We start from the raw sequence: 26,175 nt of genomic DNA on the forward strand, positions 1-26,175 counted from the left end.
TTGTCAAAAGCCTTTTCTGCATCTATTGAGATAATCATGTGGTTCTTGTCTTTGGTTCTGTTTATATGCTGGATTACGTTTATTGATTTGCAAACGTTGAACCAGCCTTGCATCCCAGGGATGAAGCCCACTTGATCATGGTGGATAAGCTTTTTGATGTGCTGCTGAATCCGGTTTGCCAGTATTTTATTGAGGATTTTTGCATCGATGTTCATCAGGGATATTGGCCTAAAATTTTCTTTTTTTGTTGTGTCTCTGCCAGGCTTTGGTATCAGGATGATGTTGGCCTCATGAAAAGAGTTAGGGAGGATTCCCTCTTTTTCTATTGATTGGAACAGTTTCAGAAGGAATGGTACCAGCTCCTCCTTGTACCTCTGGTAGAATTCAGCTGTGAATCCATCTGGTCCTGTACTTTTTTTGGTTGGTAGGCTATTAATTATTGCGTCAATTTCAGAGCCTGCTATTGGTCTATTCAGGGATTCAACTTCTTCCTGGTTTAGTCTTGGAAGAGTGTAAGTGTCCAGGAAATTATCCATTTCTTCTAGATTTTCTAGTTGATTTGCATAGAGGTGTTTATAGTATTCTCTGATGGTAGTTTGTATTTCTATGGGGTTGGTGGTGATATCCCCGTTATCATTTTTTATTGCATCTATTTGATTCTTCTCTCTTTTCTTCTTTATTAGTCTTGCTAGCGGTCTGTCAATTTTGTTGATCTTTTCAAAAAACCAACTCCTGGATTCATTGATTTTTTGGAGGGTTTTTTGTGTCTCAATCTCCTTCAGTTCTGCTCTGATCTTAGTTACTTCTTGCCTTCTGCTAGCTTTTCAATGTGTTTGCTCTTGCTTCTCCAGTTCTTTCAATTGTGATGTTAGAGTGTCCATTTTAGATCTTTCCAGCTTTCTCTTGTGGGCATTTAGTCCTATAAATTTCCCTCTACACACTGCTTTAAATGTGTCCCAGAGATTCTGGTATGTTGTATCTTTGTTCTCATTGGTTTCGAAGAACATCTTTATTTTGCCTTCATTTCATTATGTACCCAGTAGTCATTCAGGAGCAGGTTGTTCAGTTTCCATGTATTTGAGTGGTTTTGATTGAGTTTCTTAGCCCCGAGTTCCAGTTTAATTGCACTGTGGTCTGAGAGACAGTTTGTTATAATTTCTGTTCTTTTACATTTGCTAAGGAGTGCTTTACTTCCAATTATGTGGTCAATTTTGGAATAAGTGCAATGTGGTGCTGAGAAGAATGTATATTCTGTTGATTTGGGGTGGAGAGTTCTATAGATGTCTATTAGGTCCGCTTGGTGCAGAGATGAGTTCAATTCCTGGATATCCTTGTTAACTTTCTGTCTCGTTGATCTGTCTAATGTTGACAGTGGAGTGTTGAAGTCTCCCATTATTATTGTATGGGAGTCTAAGTCTCTTTGTAAGTCTCTAAGGACTTGCTTTATGAATCTGGGTGCTCCTGTATTGGGTGCATATATATTTAGGGTAGTTAGCTCTTCCTGTTGAATTGTTCCCTTTACCATTATGTAATGGCCTTCTTTGTCTCTTTTGATCTTTGATGGTTTAAAGTCTATTTTATCAGAGACTAGGATTGCAACCCTTGCTTTTTTTTGTTCTCCATTTGCTTGGTAGATCTTCCTCCATCCCTTTATTTTGAGCCTATGTATGTCTCTGCATGTGAGATGGGTCTCCTGAATACAGCAGACTGATGGGTCTTGACTCTTTATCCAGTTTGCCAGTCTGTGTCTTTTAATTGGAGCATTTAGTCCATTTACATTTAAGGTTAATATTGTTATGTGTGAACTTGATCCTGCCATTATGATATTAACTGGTTATTTTGCTCATTAGTTGATGCAGTTTCTTCCTAGCCTCGATGGTCTTTACATTTTGGCATGTTTTTGCAATGGCTGGTACCGGTTGTTCCTTTCCATGTTTAGGGCTTCCTTCAGGGTCTCTTGTAAGGCAGGCCTGGTGGTGACAAAATCTCTAAGCATTTGCTTATCTGTAAAGGATTTTATTTATCCTTCACTGATGAAACTTAGTTTGGTGGATATGAAATTCTGGGTTTAAAATTCTTTTCTTTAAGAGTGTTGAATATTGGCCCCCACTCTCTTCTGGCTTGTAGAGTTTCTGCCGAGAGGTCTGCTTTTAGTCTGATGGGCTTCCCTTTGTGGGTATCCTGACCTTTCTCTCTGGCTGCCCTTAAGATTTTTTCCTTCATTTCAACTTTGGTGACTCTGGCAATTATGTGTCTTGGAGTTGCTCTTCTGGAGGAGTATCTTTGTGGTGTTCTCTGTATTTCCTGAATTTGAATGTTGGCCTGCCCTACTAGGTTGGGGAAGTTCTCCTGGATGATATCCTGAAGAGTGTTTTCCAGCTTGGTTCCATTTTCCCCCTCACTTTCAGGCACCCCAATCAGACGTAGATTTGGTCTTTTTACATAATCCCATACTTCTTGCAGGCTTTGTTCATTTCTTTTTCTTCTTTTTTCTTTTGGTTTCTCTTCTCTCTTCATTTCATTCATTTGATCCTCAATCGCTGATACTCTTTCTTCCAGTTGATAGAGTCGGTTACTGAAGCTTGTGCATTTGTCACGTATTTCTCGTGTCATGGTTTTCATCTCTGTCATTTCGTTTATGACCTTCTCTGCATTAATTATTCTAGCTATCAATTCTTCCACTCTTTTTTAAGAATTTTAGTTTCTTTGCGCTGTGTATGTAATTCCTCCTTTAGCTCTGAGAAGTTTGATGGACTGAAGCCTTCTTCTCTCATCTCATCAGAGTCATTCTCTGACCAGCTTTGATCCATTGCTGGCGATGAGCTGTGCTCCTTTGCAGGGGGAGATGTGCTCTTATTTTTTGAATTTCCAGCTTTTCTGCCCTGCTTCTTCCCCATCTTTGTGGTTTTATCTGCCTCTGGTCTTTGATGATGGTGATGTACTGATGGGGTTTTGGTATAGGTGTTCTTCCTGTTTGATAGTTTTCCTTCTAATAGTCAGGACCCTCAGCTGTAGGTCTGTTGGAGATTGCTTGAGGTCCACTCCTGACCCTGTTTGCCTGGGTATCAGCAGCAGAGGTTGCAGAAGATAGAATATTGCTGAACAGCGAGTGTACCTGTCTGATTCTTCCTTTGGAAGCTTCCTCTCAGGGGTGTACTCCACCCTGTGAGGTGTGGGGTGTCAGACTGCCCCTAGTTGGGGATGTCTCCCAGTTAGGCTACTCAGGGGTCAGGGACCCACTTGAGCAGGCAGTCTGTCCCTTCTCAGATCTCAACCTCCATGTTAGGAGATCCACTGCTCTCTTCAAAGCTGTCAGACAGAGTCGTTTGCATCTGCACAGGGTTCTGCTGCTTTTTTTGTTGTTGTTGTTTAGCTGTGTCCTGTCCCCAGAGGTGGAGTCTACAGAGATTTCCTTGAGCTCCTGTGAGCTCCACCCAGTTCGAGCTTCCCAGCCGGCTTTGTTTACCTACTTAAGCCTCAGCAATGGCGGGCGCCCCTCCCCCAGCCTCGCTGCTGCCTTGTGGTTAGATCACAGACTGCTGTCCTAGCAATGAGGGAGGCTCTGTGGCCATGGGACCCTCCCGGCCAGCTGTGGGGTATAATCTCCTGGTGTGCCCATTTGCTTTAAGTGCAGTATTGGTGTGGGAATTACCCGATTTTCCAGGTGTTGTGTGTCTCAGTTCCCCTGGCTAGGAAAAGGGATTCCCTTCCCCCTTGCACTTCCCAGGTGAGGCAATGCCTCACCCTGCTTCAGCTCTCACTGGTCGGGCTGCAGCAGCTGACCAGCACCAATTGTCCGGCACTCCCTAGTGAGATGACCCTAGTACCTCAGTGGAAAATGCAGAAATCACCGGTCTTCTGTGTTGCTCGCGCTGGGAGTTGGAGACTGGAGCTGTTCCTATTCGGCCGTCTTGCTCCGCCCTCTCATAGTTTTTATGTAATGTCTTTATCTGTTTTTATTATTAGGGTAAGTCTCGTCACATGGAATGAGTTAGGAAGTGTTTCTTTTGCTTCTGTTTTCTCAACCAGAAAACAGAATGATAAATGTTCCATACTATCCTGAGAAGAATATATATTCTGCCATCATTGGATAGAGTATAAATAACAATTAGATAAAGTTGCTTGATAGAACTCTTTACAGCTGTTATATCCTCACTGACTTTGTTTCAATCACTTGAAGATGTTGTAAATGTCTATATGCATAATAGTGGATTTATCCAGTTCTCCTCTCAGTTCTATGAGTTTTTGATTCATAGGTTTTGATACTTTATTGCTTGCATTCATATTTAGGATTATGATGTCTTAAAAGTCAACTCCTTATTATGTCATGCCCCTCTTTATTATAGTTAGCCTGTTATATCCATCTCCATCCTTATAAACTGAGTCTTCATATTTAAAGTGGATTTCTTGTGGACAACACAAAAATGGGTCCTGCTCTTTAATCTACTTGGACAACTCTTTCTTTAATGTGTACATTTAGGACTTTCACAATCAAAATATTCATTGATATATTTGGATAAATATCTACCATGTTAGTAACTATTATCTATTTATGGAATGTTGTATTTGTTATTTGTTATTTTTTTCTACTCTATTTTTCTAGTTTCTCTGATTGTAATTGAGTATTTATGTAAAGTCATTTTATTTTGTGTTAGCATATTAATTATAGATAAAAAAAAAAAGGTGGCCAGGGCACGGTGACTCATGCCTGTAATCCCAGCACTTTGGGAGGTCAAGGCAGGTGGATCACAAGGTCAGGAAATCGAGACCATCCTGGCTTATGGTGAAACCGCATCTCTACTAAAAATATAAAAAATTAGCCGGGCATGGTGGTGGGCACCCGTAGTCCCAGCTACTCAGGAGGCTGAGGCAGGAGAATGGTGTGAACCTGGGAGGCTGAGCTTGCAGTGAGCCCAGACTGTGCCACTGCACTCCAGCCTGAGCAACAGAGCAAGACTGCATTGCAAAAAAAAAAAAAAAAAAAAAAAAAAAAAAAAAAAAAAAAGTTTATTGGTTACCCTAGAGGTTGCAACATGAATTTCTGACCAATTTAAATACAGCTTTAAACAATAGTTTAAATCTCTGTGTGTAATGCAGGTAGTCAATAACAGAGTATTCTCAATTTCTCCCTCCTTTTGCTTGTGACACTGCTGTTATTAATTTCACTTTTCCATGGGCTGCAATCACTAATTCATTATTACCATTATTGCTTCAAGCATTTATTTTACATATATTTAGAATAACAAAAATACAATTTTATTTTATTTTCATTTATTTTTCTCCAATACACTTCCTTTCTTGATGTAAACTCAAGTTTGTGGCTTACATTATTATCTTTCTTCCTAAAGAACTTCTCAACATTTCTTGCATGGCAGGTCAGCTGGAAATGAATTTCCTCAATTTTCATATATATGTTATAATGTGTATTTCTCCTTTACTTTTAAGGTATAGTTTTACTAGATATAGAATTGTATTTCTTTTACTTTTAATACTTTAAATATTTCACTCTCTTTATGTTAGCAAGTGTTCTGACAAGAAATTCACTGTAATTCTTATTCTTGCTTCCCATAGTCATGACATTCTTCTCCTTTTTTTCTCTCAAAACTTACTTTTTCTTTGGTTTTGTATAGTCTGGGTATAATATGCATTGGTGTGTTTTCTTTCTGTTGCTATTATTTATCCTGCTGATGTTTGTTCTCCTAACTCCTGGCTCTGAGGCTAGTTGTCTGTCATTATTTTAGGAAAGTTCTCAGCAATTAATACTATTTATTCTGCTTTATTTTTTCTTTTCTTTTCCTGTTTTTACAGTTTCACTTATTGTACCTTTTCATATTGTTCCACAGTTATTGGATTCTCACTTCTGTTATTGTATTTCTTTCTTTTTTTTTTTTTTTTTTTTTTGCTTTGCATTTCAATTTGGGAATATTCTATTTACTATCTTCAACCTCACTGGTTCCTTCCTTATTTGTGTTGAGTCTACCCATGAGCCCAGATAAAGCATCCTTCATTTCTGTATTGCTGTTTTTTATTTCTAGCACTTTCTTTTGATTTTTTTCTTAGAATTTCAATCTCTCTACACTTTACCCATCTGTTCTTGCACATTATCCATTTTTAATAAGCAATTAAAATATTAATTTTAGTTTTTAAAGAAAATTACCTGTCAATTCTAGCATCTTTGTTATATCTCAGTCTGATTCTAATACTTGCTTTGTCCCTCCAGGATGTGTTTTTCCCTTGCCTTTGGCATAGCTTGTAATTTTTTTTTTGAAATGTTTGTATTTGGTAATAGGAACTGAGACAAATAGATATTTAGTGTATTTATGTTAACGTGGTTAGGAGTTGAATTATGTGAATGTTCTCAGTACCTAAAGTTATCAAAGGCTTCAACTTTTTCTGGTGTCTTGTTTCTGTCTTCCCTGTTGCCTTTGGCCTTTTCTAAGTATTCTTCTTCAGAAAAAGTCCGTATATTGCATCTCTTTCAGCTATAATTCAGTGGGATTATTTTTGAGCCTGGTTAATGGAATGCTAGTGTGTGGCATAAAGGGAGAGTTCTGTGATTTCCCAATTTAATTTAAGTCCTTTTGTGGGCCTATGATTTGGACTTACAGCTTTCATTAATTGTTACTCTAGTGGTCTAACTTCCTATGATGTACCCCACTTATTTTCTTGAAGCCCTTACTTCTGGTGACTACATTTAATCCCCCTTAGGCAAGACAGGAAAACTAAATGAAGCAGAATAAGACAGAAATGCCCTTCTCTCAACCAGAAGAAGGTTCTGACACTTGTCTTTGCCCCTAGAGAATAGGCTTTTGTTATGGAGAAGGCTATGTGTGTGTTTCACACTGATTACTCTTCCCCTTCCTCTGGAAGACCCCCAAAGACATCTATCTCTGATCTTTACTGTGAGAACATGGTCAAGTCAGATTCCTGGAGATGAGTCCATGAATGCATGGGTGTCCCCCCTACAACTGCAGTCCCCAGGAGCATCTCTGTTTCACACTGGTCCACATTTAGCCTCCAGCAAACCCTACCAGTTTACAGCACCTGTGGTTTCTCCTTCTGTGCCTCTGGATTTGTCTGTCTTTTCAAATTTGGAGACGGTGGTTTGTCCTGCAATCTCTGTACTTTGATGGATCAAAGAAAAGTAATTGATTTGTAGTTTTCTCACCTTTTTCTTGTTGTAAAGTTGGGAATTATGCTTTTTTCAGCTTTTTACATGTTGTTGCTGAAACTAGATATAGTACACATTTTTTAAAAAGTAGTTAGTCAGAAAATCAATATATTCCTTTTCTTATTTCTTCTTTCATCAATTACATTTCCTCACCTAAAATGTAATATGATACTTATTAATCCTGGTTTCCTATGATTTCTCCTGATATGAAAAAAATTCAGATTTTTTTTTGAAATGTTTCTGAAAAAAAAGTCTCCAGATATGAAAACAAATTCAGGTACTGAAAACAAAAGATACATCAAATATCAATGTCAGCAAAGTTTGCTTTCATCAGGCCTTGTAATACTTTCCTTCTACCTTATTCCATACCTTGAAGAGGTACATTTACAGCGTATTATATTTGTGTATTTAAAGATAATTTTTGAATATTTGTAAAACCGCTGTTGCTCAGTGGAAATAACTAATTCAAAATTAATTTAAGGTTTAGAATTGTATAGTTAAACTTTTTTTCTTTCTTTCTTTATATTTTAGATTTAAGGAGTTAATGTGCAGGTTTGTTACACAGGTATATTGCATAATACCAGGATTTAGGGCTTCTATTGAACCTATCACTCAAATTGTGAACACAGTACTCAACAGGTTGTTCTCAATCTTTCTCCCCTCCTTACCTTTCCCATTTTGGAGACCCCACTGTCTATTATTTCCCCTTTAATGTCCATGTGTACCTATTGTTTATTTCCACTTGTAAGTGAGAAAACACAGTATATGATTTTCTGTTTCTATGTTATTTAACTTGGGCTAATGGCCTCCAGCTACATCTATGTTTCTGCAAAGGACATGATTTCACCCTTTTTATGGCTGCACAGTATTCCATGGTATACGTGTACCACATTTTCTTTATCCAGTCCGCAATTGATTGACAGTATGATGGTTAATATTAAGCGTCAATTGATTGGATTTAAGGACACAAAGTATTGTTTCTGGGTGTATCTGGGTGTTTCTGGGTGTTGCCAGAGGAGAATAACATTTGAGTCTGTGGACTGGGGGAGGAAGACCCACCGTTAGTGTGGGTGGGCACCATCTAATTGGCTGCCAGCACAGCTTGAAAAAACAGGCAGAAGTCAGAAGAAACTGACTGACTGTCTTCTGACCTTCATTTTTCTCCCGTCCTGGATGCTTCCTGCCTTTTAACATCAGACTCCAGGTTCTTTGGCTTTTGGACTCTTGGGCTTACACCACTGGTTTGCCAGAGGATCTCAGGCCTTTGACCACACAGGCTGAACGCTGCACTGTTGGCTTCCCTATCTTTGAGGTTTTGCGACTCAGACTGAGCCACTACTTTGCCTTCCTTCCTCCTCAGCTTGCAGATAACCTATGCAGTGGGACTTCATCTTATGATTATGTGAGTCAATTCTCCTTAGCAAACTCCCTTTCATGTATGCATATATCCTATTAGTTCTGTCCCTCTTGAGAACCCCGACTATTATATTTCAGTTGATTCCATGACTTTCCTATGTGAATAGTTCTGTAATAAAATGTGAATGCATATGTCTTTATGATAAAACAATTTATTTTCCTTTGAGGTGATACCCAGTACTGGGATTACTGGATTGAATGGTAGTCCTGTTTTTAGTTCTTTAAGAAATTGCCATTCTGTTTTTCACAGGGGTTGTATAAGTCTTCCCTTTTCTCCTCATTCTCACCAACATCTATGTTTTGACATTTTAATCATAGCCATTCTGATGGTGTAAGATGACATCTCGTTGTGGCTTTAATTTGCGTTTCTCTGATTAGTGATGTTGAGCATCTTTTTACATGTTTGTTGACCACTCGTATGTCTTTATTGAGAATTGTCTGTCCTTTGCTCACTTTTTAATGGTGTTATTTGTTTTTTCTTGTTGATTTGTTTAAGTTCCTTATAGTTTCTTGATATTAGTCCTTTATTAGATGCATCATTTCAAATATTTTCTCTCATTTTTTAAGTTGTCTATTTATTCTGCTGATTGTTTCTTTCGCTGTTCAGAAGTTCTTTAGTTTATTTATTCCCATTTTTCAATTTTTGTTTTTGTCACATTTGCATTTGAGGTCTTAGTCGTATATTATTTGCCTAGGCTGATGCCCAGAAGAGTTTTTCTTTTATTTTCTTTTAGGATTGTTATTATTTGAGGTCTTACATTTAAGTCCTTAAACTATTTTGAGTTACTTTTTGTATACAGTGAGAGGTAGGGGTCCAGTTTTATTCTTCTGCTGAGGGCTATTCAGTTTTCCCACCACTGTTTATTAAATAGGGTGTCTTTTCCCCAATGTGTATCTTTGTTGACTTTAAAAAAGGTCAGTTGGTTGCAGTGTGTGGTTTTATTTTTTGATTCTCTATTCTGTTCCATTGGTCTATGTGTCTGTTTTTGTACCAGTACCATGCTGTTTTGTTACTGTAGCCTTATAGCATAGTTTGAAGTCAGGTAATGTGATAACTCTGATTTTGTTCTTTCTACTTAGGATTGCTTTAGCTATTTGGGCACTTTTTGGTTTTATATGAATTTTAGAATTGTTTTTTTCTAATCAGAAAAATGACTTTGGTATGTTAATAGGAATATTGTTGAATCTGTAGTTGCTTTTGGCATTGTGGTCATTTTAACAATATTGATCTTTTCAATTAATGAGCATGGGATGTTTTTACATTTGTTCATGTCGTCTATGTCTATTGTGTTTTCTTTCATCAGTGTTTTGTACTGTACGAGATCTTTCAATTTCTTGGTTAAATGTATTTCTATGTATTTTATATTTTTGTGGATTTTGTAAATAGAATTCCATTCTTGATTTGCTTTTCAGCTTGAATGTTATTGATTTATACAAATACTATTGATTTTAGTATGTTGATTTTATATCCTAAAAATACCAAAGTTTTTAATCAGGTCTAGTTATCTTTTGGAGGAATCTTTAGGGTTTTCTAAGTACATAATTATGTCTTTGGTGAATAGAGACAATTCAACTTCTTCTTATCTTATTTGGATGCTTTTCATTTCTTTCTGTTGCCTGACTGCTCTGCCTGGGACACCAAGTACTGTGTTTAGTACATGTGTTTAGAGAGTGGGTTCCTGTGTTTAGTGAGAATGTTTCATTTTTCCAGTCAGTATATTGTTGACTGTGTGTCATAAATGGCTCTTATTATTTTTATCTATATTTGCTCTATGCCTAGTTTGTTAAGGGTTCTTTTTATCATGAGATGATACTGAAATTTGTCAAATTCTTTTCTGCATGTATTGAGAAGATCATACTCTTTTTGTTTATAATTCTATTTGTGATGAATCACATTTATTGATTTGATAAGTTGAACCATCCTTGCATCCTAAGAATATAGTGCACTTGATCATGATGAATTATCTTTTTGACGTACTGGTAGCTTCAGTTTGATAGTATTTGGTTGACACTTTTGCATCTATGTTCATCTGGGATATTGGCCTGTAGTTTTCTTTTATTGTTATCTGTTTGGGATTTCAATTTCTTTCTGTTTCAATCTTAAGAGGTTGTGTATTTCCAAGAATTTATCCATTTTCTCTAAATTTTCTAGTTTGTGTGGCTAGAAATGTTCATAATATGAACTTCTCTGAGACTCTTTTGTATTTCTGTTGCATCAGTTATAATGTCATCTTTGTCATTTCTGATTGTGCTTATTTGGATCTTCTCTTTGTTTTCTTGATTAATCTAGCTAATGGTCTATTAATCTTGTTTATCTTTTTAACAGAAAAAACTTACACTCTGTTGATTCCTTGTATGATTTTTGGGGTCTCACTTTTATTTAGTTCAGTTATAAGAAATTTTAAAAGTATAGTTTAACTACACTTTTATTTGGAGTGAAGAATGCTGAGCTATCGTTAAAGATGTTAATGGGTAACATACAATTGAGATAAAATTCAATTCCACAGATGAGAAATTGAAGTCATGGCCGGGTGCGGTGGCTCAAGCCTGTAATCCCAGCACTTTGGGAGGCCGAGGCGGGCGGATCACGAGGTCAGGAGATCGAGAAATTGAAGTCATTTCAATGAGACAGAGTAACATTGAAAATTTTTCAATTGTTAAGTAAGAGTTTGTTAATTCATTTTAATTGTTATACAACTCAAATCATGGTAGATATATTTTATTGGATACATTTAAAAGAAGAATGTAACAATTTTATTTAAAAGCATCACCATTTGGAATTGCTCAGAAATAATATCCTTTACAAGCATAGAAACTTATAATTTTTTAGTATCAGCTTAAAAATACACTAGAGCAATATAGTTTTACAAAAGCATTTTCTAGGTTATAAAAGAAAGAGCAGAGTTTGCAAATGTCATAAAGGTTTGTTAAGATTAGAAGCAGTGTCCAGATCTTAGACTGAAAATACCATGCTTTTGGGGAATACTAACTTCAAGAGATTCATGTGGAATTGATGAAGCAATTTTTTTTGTTAATAATCAGATAAATAGAACAGAAATAGTAAGAAACAGATAGTAAGTTGATTGATCTGCTGGGCTGCAATAGATATTTATAATACGGTGGAGTAGAATACATCATTTTAGATCCCAGGCCCTTACTATTTAAAGACCTTTTTTCTAGTCTTTGTCATTCCAAATGTGGTGTGCAGACCTTATGAATTAGCACCACTTAGGAGCATGTGAGAATTTAAAACCCAACCCAGGAGATTTGTATGCACAATAAAGTTTGAGATGGAGATATTGAATTCCAAACTTACCTGATTATTAGAATCACCTGGAGCACTTTCAACTAATCCATAACTCTTGGCCTTACACTAAACTGACTTATTCAGACCCTTGCAGGGTCTAGGCTTTTAGGCCACTGACCAGAATTATTCCAGTTTCTCCTCTTTAAAGTAAATACTAGTAAGGAAATGGAAGAACCATCTCTGATCAGGAGCAGAGGTTGGCAAACTATGACTCATAAAACAACACTGAGCTGCTGTCTGTTTTTCTATGACCTGCAAATTAAGAATGGTTTTTACATTTTAAGCATTCAAAATAATTTCAAAATGTAACACATTTCATGACATATGGAAATTATAGGAATTCAAATTTGTTTATGTGTTGTGGTTTGAGTTTTGTCCCTCAAAATGATATGTTGAAGTCCCAGTCCTTGATATCTTTGAATGAGACCTTTTTTAGAAACAAAGTCTTTACAGATGTTATTAGATAGGATGAGTGCGTCCTGCATTAAATGACTCCTGTAGTTTTAAGAAGAGACACTTGAAGACACACACAGAGGGAAGAAAGCAATGTGAAGATAGAGGCAGAGACTGGGGTGACATGGCTACAAGCCAAAAGAATGTCAAGAATCACAGGAAACCACCAGAAGGTAGGAAAGAGGCAGAGAAGAATCCTCCAGACCCTTGAAAGGCAGCAAGACCTGCTAGTCCCTTGATTTCAGACTCCTCTTGGCCTTCAAAATTCTGAGAGAATAAATTTCTGTTATTTATAGCTACCAAATGTCAAAATGTATTCAGGCGGTCCCAGAAAACTAATACAAATAAATACAGCCATCACTTATTTAAACATTTTATATGGCTGCTGACAGACTGCAGTGGCAGATTTAACTAATTGTTATGGGAACAGTCTGGCCTACAAAGGCTAAAATATTTACTTTCTGTTCCATTTCTGAAAAAATTATATATATTCAGACCCCTGATTTAGAATTTGGCATAATGATTTATCCTTTGGATCTGGCTGTCCAAGAAGCCCGTAAGATACTCAAAGGCTTGGGAAGAACAATCTATGTTGTGTTAGATATGGAAAACATCGAAAGCAAATTTAAGAATAGTGCATATTGCAAATATCAGTCTCACAAATAACAAGCATAATATGTGTTTCTATAGCTATGAAATTACTCATATCTGTAAATTGTGTGTATTAATATTTTTCTCAGAATTCTTCCTACTTTTACAGTTAGAAATTACCACATAAAGCAATACACCACAAAAAATAATATAATGCTTCTCTTTGGCTAATGTTGGAAATTGTGAACAAGTAGTAAATTTGAATAATGTTGATTAAATGTGGGGGCAAGAGCAAAATATAAGCCTATTTCTGGTTACACAGAAAGTCCAAGATCTTGCTTCTTGATTCTTGTCATTTTTAATAATTTCACAGAGACTTGGCAGCCACAGCACAGATTCTGAAGTGTAATATCAATTACCTGAAGAATGAAATACTAGTGGTGTTTGCCTCTGGCACTTACTTGAGATTGATTAACAATTGGGAATATAATGGAGATCGGCAGACTTCCAAGTCTGAGGATCACCTTAAGCCTCTTCCGAATATTTGGATGCTCATAGTGATTATCCACTCTCAATTACAGGCAATGTAACATGAGCAGGGTTTTCAGGTGCTGTTTCTGCCATAAGTTTTTTTTTCGGTTAAACAACTAACAAAAGTAGTAAAATTATATTTATAAATCTATCCATTCATTTTGAAGGAAAATAATGTCTCTAATTTCAAGAGAATAATGTCTCTTTAAAAGCAATGAGAATGGAAGGAACAACAGATTTCCAAAACTGGACTATTATTACAAAATAATTCTTCAAAAATATGTGACATTGTACATGTCCAAGTATTCAAAGACAGTGGGCTCTAGAACTATGTTTTCTGGAATGGCCCTAGAATGATAGGGATAGGGAATCCTTCTGGAGAAAATATATTTACATTCCTAGGTAACTTCAGATAAATACGGTAAAGTTTTCTAGTGACATTTAGAGGTATCATTCAAAGAGACATTTGCTTATATTTTAGCAATCACTCTTTCTCTGGAAAGGAGGTTAGACAGGTTTGGACAAATTTGTCAGTAGTTCCTATATAAGATCAGAGTCTAGTAAACATGGGGTTCCATTTGTGTGACCTGCCCCCACAGTGTGTGTATTTACCACTTCTTCATTATCCATTCGCACTGCAGGAACTGGGACTCAGGGAACTAACAATACAATGCTACTCTGGCTGCTGCATTTGCTCTAAGTGATAAACTGTCTTTGCCTCTGACTCAGAGGCCTCCAGTTTTACACACACATACGTAGTTTGTGAAAGACTGACTTATTTGCTTACCAAAAGTACAATAAAATTTTGGACCATTCGCACTACCTGACTGTATTTTTCAAAATTCATTTTCTGATTAAAAGCATAATACATATCCATAGGTTCACTGAAGAAAATTTGAAAAACTAAAAATATATAAACATAAATAACACATGACTCAAAATGTTACCATCAGAGACAATGTAGCATTTTGGCTGCTTTTGTCCTTGCTTGCTTTGCTTTATTTTGTCCATGCATGTGTACATACACTTAAAAGATATTGAGAACTTTGAAACAGCTGAAATTTTATGGTCTGAGTTTTTATTTCAGTAACAATATTTTATTTTATTTATTTGTGTATTCATTTTTTTTGAGGCGGAGTTTCGCTCTTGTTGCCCGGGCTGGAGTACAGTGGCATGATCTTGGCTCACTGCAAACTCTGCCTCACGGGTTCAAGTGATTCTCCTGCCTTAGCCTCCTGAGTAGCTGGGATTATAGGCATGCGCCACCATGCCCAGCTAATTGTGTAGTTTTAGTAGAGATGGGGTTTCTTCATGTTGGTCAGGCTGGTCTTGAACTCCCAACCTCAGGTGATCCACCTGCCTCGGCCTCCCAAAGTGCTGGGATTACAGGTGTGCGCCACTGAGCCTGGCCTCAATAGCAATAATTTTTAAATAACAAATACAATTTAAGAAATACCAACAAGGTACTATGAAATTTATACTTCTTAATAATAATGTAAATGATATCAATTGACAATTTTTATTGTATGTATTTAAGGTATATAACATGATGTTTTGATACACATATACATAGTAATGGGAGTACTACAGTCAAGCAAATTAACACATTTATTATCTTACATAGTTACCTTTCCTTTTGTGTGTTTTATAAGACTGCCAGTAATCAACCCTCTTAGCAAATTTCCAGTATATAATACAATATTATTAACTATAGTCCTCATGCTGTACAAATGTAAGTTAAATATGCTTCAGAGAAACTGTGCTCACACACAGTATTTTTCTTAGAATTTTTCTGTTATTTTAGCAACAATAATTTTGCATATTGAATGAATAAAATATCTGTATACATAAAGACATCATTTTCTTATAAACAAATGATAGTTAAACACATCCCAGAAAGAAAGAATCCATTCCCAAGACCGATAAAATCTCAAATCACCTGTAATAAATTTCACATGCATTTTTAAAGACCAACTTAAAAAGACTATAAAAGAATACAATAAATGAAAAATGCAATCTTGTTTGTGGAAAATTTTAAACTTTGTTTGTTTTACCTTGTCTGTTATACCTTTGCCCATAAATTTTATCATCTCTGTGTTTATTTTAGGTATGTTCCTTGCATTGTAACATTTTTGTTATCCTACATGACCATATTTTATTTTCATTTTAAAATGATACTGTCTTAGTCTGTTTATATAGAAGAATACCACAGTCCAGATAATTCACAATAAGGAGACATTTATTGGCTCATGTTCTAGAGGCTTAGAAGTTTAAGATCAAAGGACCAGCATCTGGTAAGGGCCTTTTTGCTATGTCATCATATGGTGGAAGGGGAAAGATGGTGAGAGTGAGAGAGAAAGAAAGGAAGGAGAACTCATTCTTTTATAAGGAGCCCACTCCTGTGAGAATAAAACCATTCCCATGATAGTGAACCTATATGCGTGATATAGCAGTAATTCATTCATGAGGGCTGAACGCTCATGGCCTAATTACTTTAAGCTCCTGCCTTCTAATGCTATTACAATGACAGTTAAATTTTAACATGAGTTTGGGAGGGAACAAATATTCAAACTTTAGCAGAGGCATATTTATCATCTTACATAATTTGACATGACAGGCATGTATTGACCAATCTTATATTTGTATTTTACATTAATACAGCTGTATTGAATCTCTTAGTCTTTGCATAAGAGATTCAGTACATAAGAGATTGTACTGATTTATATTCCCACCAAAAGGGTATGAGAGTTCCCTTTTCTCCACATCCTTGTTGACACTTGTTATCTTCCATGTTTTTGATAATAGCTACTCTAACAGGTACGAGGTGAGATTATATCTCATTGTGGTTTTAATTTGCATTTCTCTGATGATTAATCATGTTGAGTATTTTTTTTCCTTTTTTTTGAGAAAGAGTCTTGCTCTGTCGCCCAGGCTGGAGTGCAGTGATGCAATCTCGGCTCGCTGAAAGCTCTGCCTCCCAGGTTCAAGTGATTCTCATGCCTCAGTCTCCCAAGTAGCTGGGATTACAGACATGCACCATCATGGCTAATTTTTGTATTTTTAGTAGAGATGTAGTTTCATCATGTTAACCAGGCTGACGTCAAACTTTTGACCTCAAGTGATCTGCCTGCCTTGGCCTCCCAAATTGCTGGGATTACAGGTGCGAGCCACTGTGCCCAGCCATGTTGAGCATTTTTTATGTATCTGTTGTTCATTTGCACGTGTTCATTTCTGAAATATCTATTTAGATTCTTTATCTACTTTTTCATCATGTTATGTCAAAGAGATATTTACCCTCCCACGTTCATTGAAGCATTATTTACAACAGCCAAAATGTAAAAACCTACGTGCCCACAAATGGATGAATTGATAAAGAAAATGTGGTAATGAAATATTTCTTAGCCTTACAAAAGAAGAAAATTCTGTTGTGTGAGATAACATAGATAAACCTAAAGGGCATTATACTAAGTGAAATAAGCCAGACACAGAAAAACAAATACTGCATTATCCCTCTTATACATGGAACCCAAAAAAGTCAAACTCATGGAAGTACAGAGTAGAATGGTAGTGACTAGAGGCTGGTGGAGATGAGATGGAATGGGAAAGGCAATGTGGAGTCAGGAGGTACCAGTGAAAGAGTACAAGCTTGCAGTTAGACTGAAGAAATAAGTTGTAAAAATCTATTTGCATGGCATGGTGTCTATAGTTAAAAAAAATGTTGTATACTTTAAAATTGCTACAAGAATAGACTGTAAATATTCTCACCACAAACATATGACAAATATGTGAAATGATGGATATGTTCATTAGCTTGATTTATTCATTGCACAATGACATATGTGTCAAACCATTGCAGTGTATCCCAAAATTACATACAATTATTTGTCAATTAAAAGATATGCCTTTAAACCTTTAACTGCAGTAACATCTTTATTAATTGAATTATCAGCCTTAAAAAATGTTTGTTCTTAACATTCAAAATATAGAAATTGATACACTTTACCTACCACCTTCTTTAAACCTCTTTTCATTCCATAATTTTTGTCATAGAATTTTTTATTTGCTATGGTTTATAAAATTCCACAACAGCTTAACACAATGTCCCATATTTAAATAGTCATACTCTTGCCATTTTTCTATTAATGTCTTACTTGTATAAATACCATGTTGAGGAGGATGTTTGCTGATTTGAAATGTTTTTTTGTGGTCTTTATACGCCAATGCATATTTGCAGGTTATAACAGCTTGGATCACACTTTCCTTCCCCTGAAGACATTGCAGGCACGATTCTATTCTCTTAGAGAAAAATTGTACAAAAGCTTTCGGTGAGCCTGATTATTTAATTTTATTATTTACCTTTTGTCCAGATGACCTAGAACTTCTCTTTTTTTTGGCCGTGCACGGTTGCTCACGCCTGTAATCCCAGCACTTCGGGAGGCCGAAGCAGGCGGATCACGAGGTCAGAAGATAGAGACCATCCTGGCTAACACAGTGAAACCCCGTCTCTACTGAAAATACAAAAAAAAAAAAAAAAAAAAAAAAAAGAAAATTAGCCGGGCGAGGTGGTGGGCGCCTGTCGTCCCGGCTACTCGGGAGGCTGAGGTAGGAGAATGGTGTGAACCTGGAGGGTGGAGCTTACAGGGAGCCGAGATCGCGCCACTGCACTCCAGCCTGCAACATGGGCGACAGAGCGAGACTCCGTCTCAAAAAAAAAAGTTTTTTTTTTTTTTTTTTTTTTTTTTTTTTGTCCTCAGAATTTTAACTGGGCCAGATCTTATTGTTGAGAAATCTCTGTCAACTTATCCATAGACATCATGCTACCAAGTGAGGTCTGGGGAGGCTCTATCACCAGCTGGAACTGCAGTTTCTACTGTGCCTTCGAAAGAACTGTTGGATTTACGTAATAGGTCGTACCACCTTTAAAAAAAATCTAATTTGCCAATGCCTTTTGAGTTTACAGTAGTCCAAAGTGTTTATTCTTTATGTCATTTCATTTTGAGATACGGTATTTACTGCATTTGGCAAAACTTGTAATTTAGCTTTACAGGAGGTAATTTTCAGGGAAGAAGAAAATTGAGCCTCTTTCTGACATCTTACATTCGTTTATTTTATAACTGACTACACAGAAGATCTCTTTTATTTCTTAATCAAATAGATTATCTGCTTATTAACATTCTTTCAAGTAATTATCTGAAAATAATAAAACATTTGGTGTAATTTTTATAAAGTTATATTACATAGTGTTTCTAAAATGCATAGAAAAAATGATTAATGTTTCATCTCACATTTGTGGTGTAGTTTCCAGGAATTCATAACCAGTAAAATTACAGTCTGTGTATAAGTTTATTTTTACATCAGAGCTTCAACATTATTAGCATAATTGAACTTTCAATTTGTATTTATGTTTATTCTTATCTAAAAAACATGTCTTTCTGGCAAATAATTCACTGTACATTCATATATGTTCAATTATTGCAATTAGACCTGCACCACTAATAATTTATGCTTTGTGCAGAATTAGTATAATATGATTCTGGCATTTACTGTCTAAACCTATTGTGCTTGGAAATGTCTTGCATTACATTATGCATCATGACCCAGTGATTTCACTCTTAGAGAAAAAAAAAAGATAAAAGCTTTTAGTTTTTAAACTCCAGCCACATAAATGAATAGTTAGGGAACTCTGAGAATATGACATAGCAATATTTTATAGTAGGGATCTGTGAGACCACTCACAAATTAAGCACGCTGTATGTGACTTATGGTGCTTTTATCTGTATTGCAGAAGGACGCACTAGCCCACTTAACATGATATACTATCGTTATATTTTCTATGTAAGTCACTACATTATCAAGGCTGTTAAAACATCCATTGGGAGTGGTAATTTAGTTGTTTGAATAAAGTGAATTTAGTTTGATCAATCTTTTTTTTCTTAATGAGTCCCAAGTTTTTGTCAATTTGCTTTTTATTTATATGCTACTCAATGTTTTAATATAATTTGTTGAAAATAGTATTCCTGGCTAGTATGGGTTGTAGATAGATTTTATTTTCCCCAATACCTTATTTTATCATAAAGAAACTTTAATATAAATTAACTAAGATTGAAAGTCTATTCTCCTTTATCCCTAAGGATAATGTTTTTAGCTACTGATGCTTTGAATCTACAACTTTCAAGCAAGAAAAATCTAGTATTTATTTTCTGAAAATTTCCTGCTTTAGATGTGTTGTATTAAATGGCTGAAATTTATGGTAGTGCATAAATTTATATTTCATAAATTGAAATAATCAGGGTAGTCAAACAACTACCAGAATTTCATTTTCTTTGACAATCCATAATGTTTGTCTTAGTGTCTCACAGACCACTGCAGCCTCAATTTAGTTAGCACATCAGCCTATTTTAAGAAGGATCCTCTTTCATTTTGTATTTCTTGCCATAGATGCAGCTAAAGATAAGTAGAAGACATCACAGTCTAAGTTCTTAATATTTTCAAATATCTTCAAATAACTTTTTAGGATGGTATTCAAAGAAAATTCAATTCAAAAATAATCTTACAGATTAGAAGACTCTTTTGCTTTTGGAATAATAAGAATTGTGATATCAGGAAATAATTGTGAAATAACAGTATGTAATATAAACAACTTTTTCATTATGAAAATATTCAAATGTACATAAAAATTTAAGAAATCTTACATTAAATACCCATGTACCTACACAAAGATCTATAAGATTTTATTATTCTCATTTTGTCACATATCTATCCATCTGTCTATTCTTTTATTCATTTGTCAATTTTGTATATGCCTTACTAGTGAACTACAGCTAGTGGTAAACTTCTACCACATATTAACTAGTGTGGTATAATTGTTTAGCATCATTTTTTTTCTTTCGAGATGAAGTTTAAGTATAATAAAATACGTGAATCTTAAGTGTGTAATTTGATAAATTCTGTGCAACCCCAAAATGTATCCAAATATAGAAACTTACTCTCACCTCAGGGAATTCCCTTATACCCCTTTTCAGTAAATCTCTGCCACAAACTTCCAAAGGTAGCTGTTTTGATATTTCAATCATAGATTAGTGTTGTCTCTTCTAGAAATTCATATAAATGCAATCATACAAAATATAGTGTTTTCTCTAAGCCTTCCTTTACCTAGCATAATGTTTCTAAAATTCATGTATATCATTTCTCATTCCTTTTACTTACTGAATAGTACTTTATTGTATAAATATGAATATCATTTAGCCATTTATCATTTGGCAGGGATTTGAGTTCTTCCCGGTTCTCTGAGATTATTTTGCATAAAGTTGTTACAAGCAGAGTTGTTCAAGTCTTCTTGGTCTTTTTGTAAACTTACATTTGTATTAACATTGAGTACATATCTAGGGGTATTTTATTTTAAAAAAATCAGAAACTCACTGGAGTCATTTAAAATTTCTCATTTTCATATATAAGGTATAATTCTAGCTTTTCAACTATTTACATATAAGCATTTAAATTTAAATTGCTTTTCATCAAATAATATTAAAAGTGTACTTCCACAGTCACACTAGACACATTGTAAGTGCACAATAGCCACAGGTAGCCAGTGGCTACTTTATTAGACAACACAGATATAGACCTTTTCATTATTGTAGAAACTACTATTAGGCAGGACTATTCCATGTAGTTGTCAACATTTGATGTTGTTACTTTTTAGTATCTACTATTTTTGGTTTTGTGTAATGGAATTTCACTATGGTTTTAATCTGCATTTCCCTGGTGAATAATATTGAACATATTTTCTTTCTTTTTTTTTTTTATAATTTCACCTAGTATCAAGATAATTCTATTGCTTAGGTTTTATTTCTATCATTACTTTAAAATTTTTATTTTTAATTATTGTCATACATAATAGTTGTATATACTTATGGGGTACATGTGATGTTTTGATACAGAGATACAATGTATTATGATCAAATCAGGGTAATTGGGGTATCTGTCACCTCAATCATTTTTCATTTCTTTGTGTTAGGAACATTCCAATCCCACTCTTTCAGTTATTTTAAGATGTACAATAAATTATTGTTAACTATAGTCATCCTATTGTGCTACTGAATACGAAATCTTTTTTTTCTCTTTTATTTATTTATTTATTTATTTATTTATTTATTATACTTTAAGTTCTAGGGTACATGTGCATAACGTGCAGGTTTGTTACATATGTATATTTGTGCCATGTTGGTGTGCTGCACCCATCAACTCGTCAGCACCCATCAATTCATCATTTATATCAGGTATAACTCCCAATGCAATCCATCCCCCTTCCCCCCTCCCCCCTCCCCCCTCCCCCCTCCCCCCTCCCCATGATAGGCCCCGGTGTGTGATGTTCCTCTTCCCGGATCAATATTGAACATATTTTCATGTGCTTATTGGCAATCTATATAACTTCCTCTGTCAGCATTTGTTCAATTCCTTTACCTCTTTATTTGTTGGATGATTTGCCTTTTTGTTATTGAGTTGTGAATTATCTTTATATTCAAGTTACTATTCTCTTGGGAGATCTATGTATTGCTAATATTTCTCCTAATATGTTGGCTTCTCTATTAATGTTATTAATGCTGCCATTTGATGAACAGAATTTTTAAGCTTTGGTTATATATAATCTAACATTTTTAATTTTATAGTTATTGCTTTCTGACTCATCTGATAAAATATTGCCTTCACTAAAGTTACAAAGACATATAACAATTTTTTTTTTCCAGAAAGTTTATAGCTTCAGCTTTTATGATTTAGACCAATAATGTATCTCTGGTCACTTTTTGTATGGTGTGAGATATAGGACGTTTCATTTATTACCCATGTGAATGTCTAATTTTTCCAACATTTTTACTTGAAAAGACAGTTTTTTGCTCAGAGGATTGTTTTGAATTCATTGCTAAAATATCAAACACAGTAGAAGTGTAACCCTATGTGTGGGCTCTTCTCTTTCATTCTTGTAATTGTCTATTGTTATGCTACTGCTACACAGTTTTGAAAACTGTAGCTCTATAATAACTCTTGAAGTTATGGAATAGCAGTCCTCCACAGTTGTTAAATTTTCTGAAATGCTTTTATGGCATCTATTTTGATAATCACATTTTTTCCATTCATCAATACAGTGAATGTTACTGATTTTAAAATGACAAATGTATCTCACATTACTAGTATAAACACAACTTGGTTATAATGTAATGTAGATATGATTTATGTATATTTGATTACAGAATCTATTTTCAGTAAGAATATTAGTTTAATTTTCATCTTTTGGTAGAACTTTGTCAGTTTTTGATATTATGAAGGCCTCATAAAGCAAGTTAGGAAGTATTTTATTTTTTCTAGTTTCTCAAAGAGTTTACATCAGATAGGTGTTAATTCCTTTTTAATTGTATGGCAGAATTTGCAAGTAAAACAAATTGCACCTGAAATTTTTATTGTAGAAAAGGTTTTTTATTAACAATAATAAATGCAATTTTCTCAATAAACACACGGTGTGGCGACTTGGCTTCTCTAGAAAGCAGCCTTTGAGAAAGACTTAGTGTGTGTGAAATATGCTTACTTGTGAGGTGTCTTGAAGTGATCCCTCTGTGAGGAAGTAGGAAAAAAAAACCCCACAAAATATATTTATTGATTGTGTAAAGAACTAATCAAGTATTGATGCAAGCCTGACCTCAATTACAGCTTACTCAAAGAAAGTGCTGGAATTAAAATACTTTATTAGAATTTTCCCATGTTTCGCCAGAATGGCAGAGCCATATTACACTATCTCCAGTCTCTCAACAATAAATCTCTGAATGAGGTCTTTCCAGGCAAGGATTCTACCTGGAATGAGATGACTCTAAAGTTAAACAATTAGAGGGCTGACAGCTAAAGGTTCTCTGGTGATAGCACTTTCAACAGTCACAAAAAATATTTTTAAAAAATCACTTGAAAGTGGACCTGGGCAATGCATCGTGTTTATATCCCAAAGGCTATTGACTATTTAGATTTTCTATTTTATCTTGTTACAGTTTGGTAAATTTGTGTTTTGAAGAACTTTGTCCATTTGGGTTAAGCTCTTGCATTTGATAGTCACTAAACACATTTTCAGTGACTACAAGATAAAAATTTAATTTATTGTCAAACAAAACCTATTTTTGATATAGGTAACTTGTGTTCTCTGCAATTTTTCTTCTTTAACACATTTCTAATACTGATAAAATGAAATAAAACACTAAAAATAAATTTTTTAAATTTAAGTTGCACATGAAGAAACCTGCCAATGAAATGGACATGTAGTGTCCAAAATAATAAATACAATTGGCCAGTAAATGTTTGACATGTTTTTAAACCTCAACATAATAAAGACAACTGTTTTCTTTTTCCTTTGAATCTCAACTTGAGATCCAAGTCTCTAAAATTTTTCCAAATTTCGCTAAACATAAGAACACAGATTATTGTTGTGATCTGTTTTCATACTGACCGTGCATCACTAGAGCTATATGACTATAATGAATATTATGAGTAAATATTCCAAATATATCAAAAGTATAAACTCCATGTTTTGTAATGAATTAAAGTTTTTGATCATAAGTTAAAATATAAACTATATTCCTGCAGCACAAATGTGAAGAAAATATCAATTAAAATAATATAACAATGTCACATTCTATTTATGATATTGGCACAAATTAGGGATTAGTTATAGCAAGTATTGGTGGGGATATGGAGGTGGTATGGTGGCATTGTAAATTTGTTAAAATTTATTGGTGAGAATTTGGCTATATATATATAAAAAATTTTAAATATTTATGACTTATGATGCCTTTTTAGAAGAGAAGGAAGATGAAGGAAGGCAAAGATTTAGTCTCCAACAAATAATGTGCTGTATTTCCTTTCCTGTGTTACAGTGAATCTAGACCATTTGCAATTTCTCACACATTTGGTGTGTTCTGAACTAAATTAGTAAACCATTCATCCAATGTTTTAATTTTTGTCTTAACTACATTTTAAGTTTGTGATTTCTTCTAGATTAAATAAAATATGAAATGTTTCCATTAAATAATGACAAACAATATCATCTTCTATGCTTCATATCTCTTTTTAAAAATGGTTAAAGCCCAATTTTTAACCATGAATAGCAGATGGTTAACTGCCACCACTTATTCTGGCAAGTAAAAATTGCCAAATCTTTGGTTGCCATTTGTGCCATTCGTAAATGCTGACACATAGATTCCTTCCCTCACCAACATCTCCTTTTTCCAAAGTTGTTGCCAAGTTTTCATTATTTAGGATCAAAATCACATAACACACAGGTTTTAATTCCAGAACCAAATGTTGGCTGCCAGAGAATTATATCTCATAAGTAACATAATTTCATAGTAGCAAAAGAACCATCAGTTATATTTTTAAAACATCAAGTTTGAATTAGTTTCTAAGTTTAAGTTATTTGTTAAACCATTCTTTTGGGTTCAAGCATATAAGGCTTTTGAAGCAATGTAGTGCATATCCTGCCAGTAAGATAATTCTAAGTTAGAATAAAATGTATAATGACTACATTGTATGTTGGACTTCAATTTTTGGTGACATATGCAGTTGTTATTAAAATAGTTTATAACTTTTTATCCAACTTATTTTAGGGTTTCCCTGAGCCAGAAGAGGAATCAGGTGATTCATTACTATTGTCAGACTATAATTCTGTATATTGTGTTTTGATGTTCTACAAGGATAACTTTTCTTCTTCCTCTAAGATTGCTTATAAGATGTGGAAATTAAGCTAATTTATTTTTTCTGTTCTTCTATTTAAGATAATGTTTAGGATGAAATATAGAAAATGTCACCTCTTCCTGTTCTTTCTGAATAGGTTGGTTTAAACAATATTCTGATCAATATTAACTTTCATCATGATATAAACGAATCCACAATTCTTTTCCTTTTAAGGCAGCAGAGCGACTTCAGAGAAACTCTGGAAAGCGTTAAAAATGAGCTGTCCAATAAAAAACAGACAATTTTAGAAAAATTAACAGATGAATATTGGAAATATCAGGGCTTTTTATTAACCAATAGGATTAGAAAAATAATTGAGAAACAGCTCCAATATCTGGAGAGGGGTTTGGGAATTGGAATCTGACTATACTGGAATATTAGGAATAACTGCAAGAATAGAGACAGAATCGAGTAGCCTCTCTATGTTTCTCTCCATATGGATTTCTATAGTGAAATTTATTAATGTTTATTTTATACATACTAATGCATCTGGATTTAATAATCATTCATAAAAGGTAGTCTTGCATATTGTTTCAAATTTTGATATGGGAAGACTTTCATGTAGGCCAACCTAGGACACTTATCTGGCTATTAAATTTAATTATTGTATGCTACTTTGTCCAAACCTCAGATTTTTAACTTTTAAAATGCAATTATAACGTATACATCATGGTTGATAAGAGGATCCTGTGCCTCAATCATAATAAGATTGTAGAAATTTAAGTCAAAAGAGCAGTGTTTGTGCTAATTCTACAGCTTGACTTCTGTGAGTTAAAATAGACAGTGCCAACATAGGTGGATTCTAATTGGACTCCAGAGAGTAAACAGGAACAGTCACCATTTGAGAAAAAATGTAACCTCCGAAATTACAACAGTAAATTTTTGATGAAGTATTTTACAATGTAAACTATTTAATTAAAATATAGGTTAACTTCCTTCACGT

This window comes from Rhinopithecus roxellana, chromosome 11 (assembly GCF_007565055.1).
Source record: "Rhinopithecus roxellana isolate Shanxi Qingling chromosome 11, ASM756505v1, whole genome shotgun sequence".
Classification (NCBI taxonomy): domain Eukaryota; kingdom Metazoa; phylum Chordata; class Mammalia; order Primates; family Cercopithecidae; genus Rhinopithecus; species Rhinopithecus roxellana.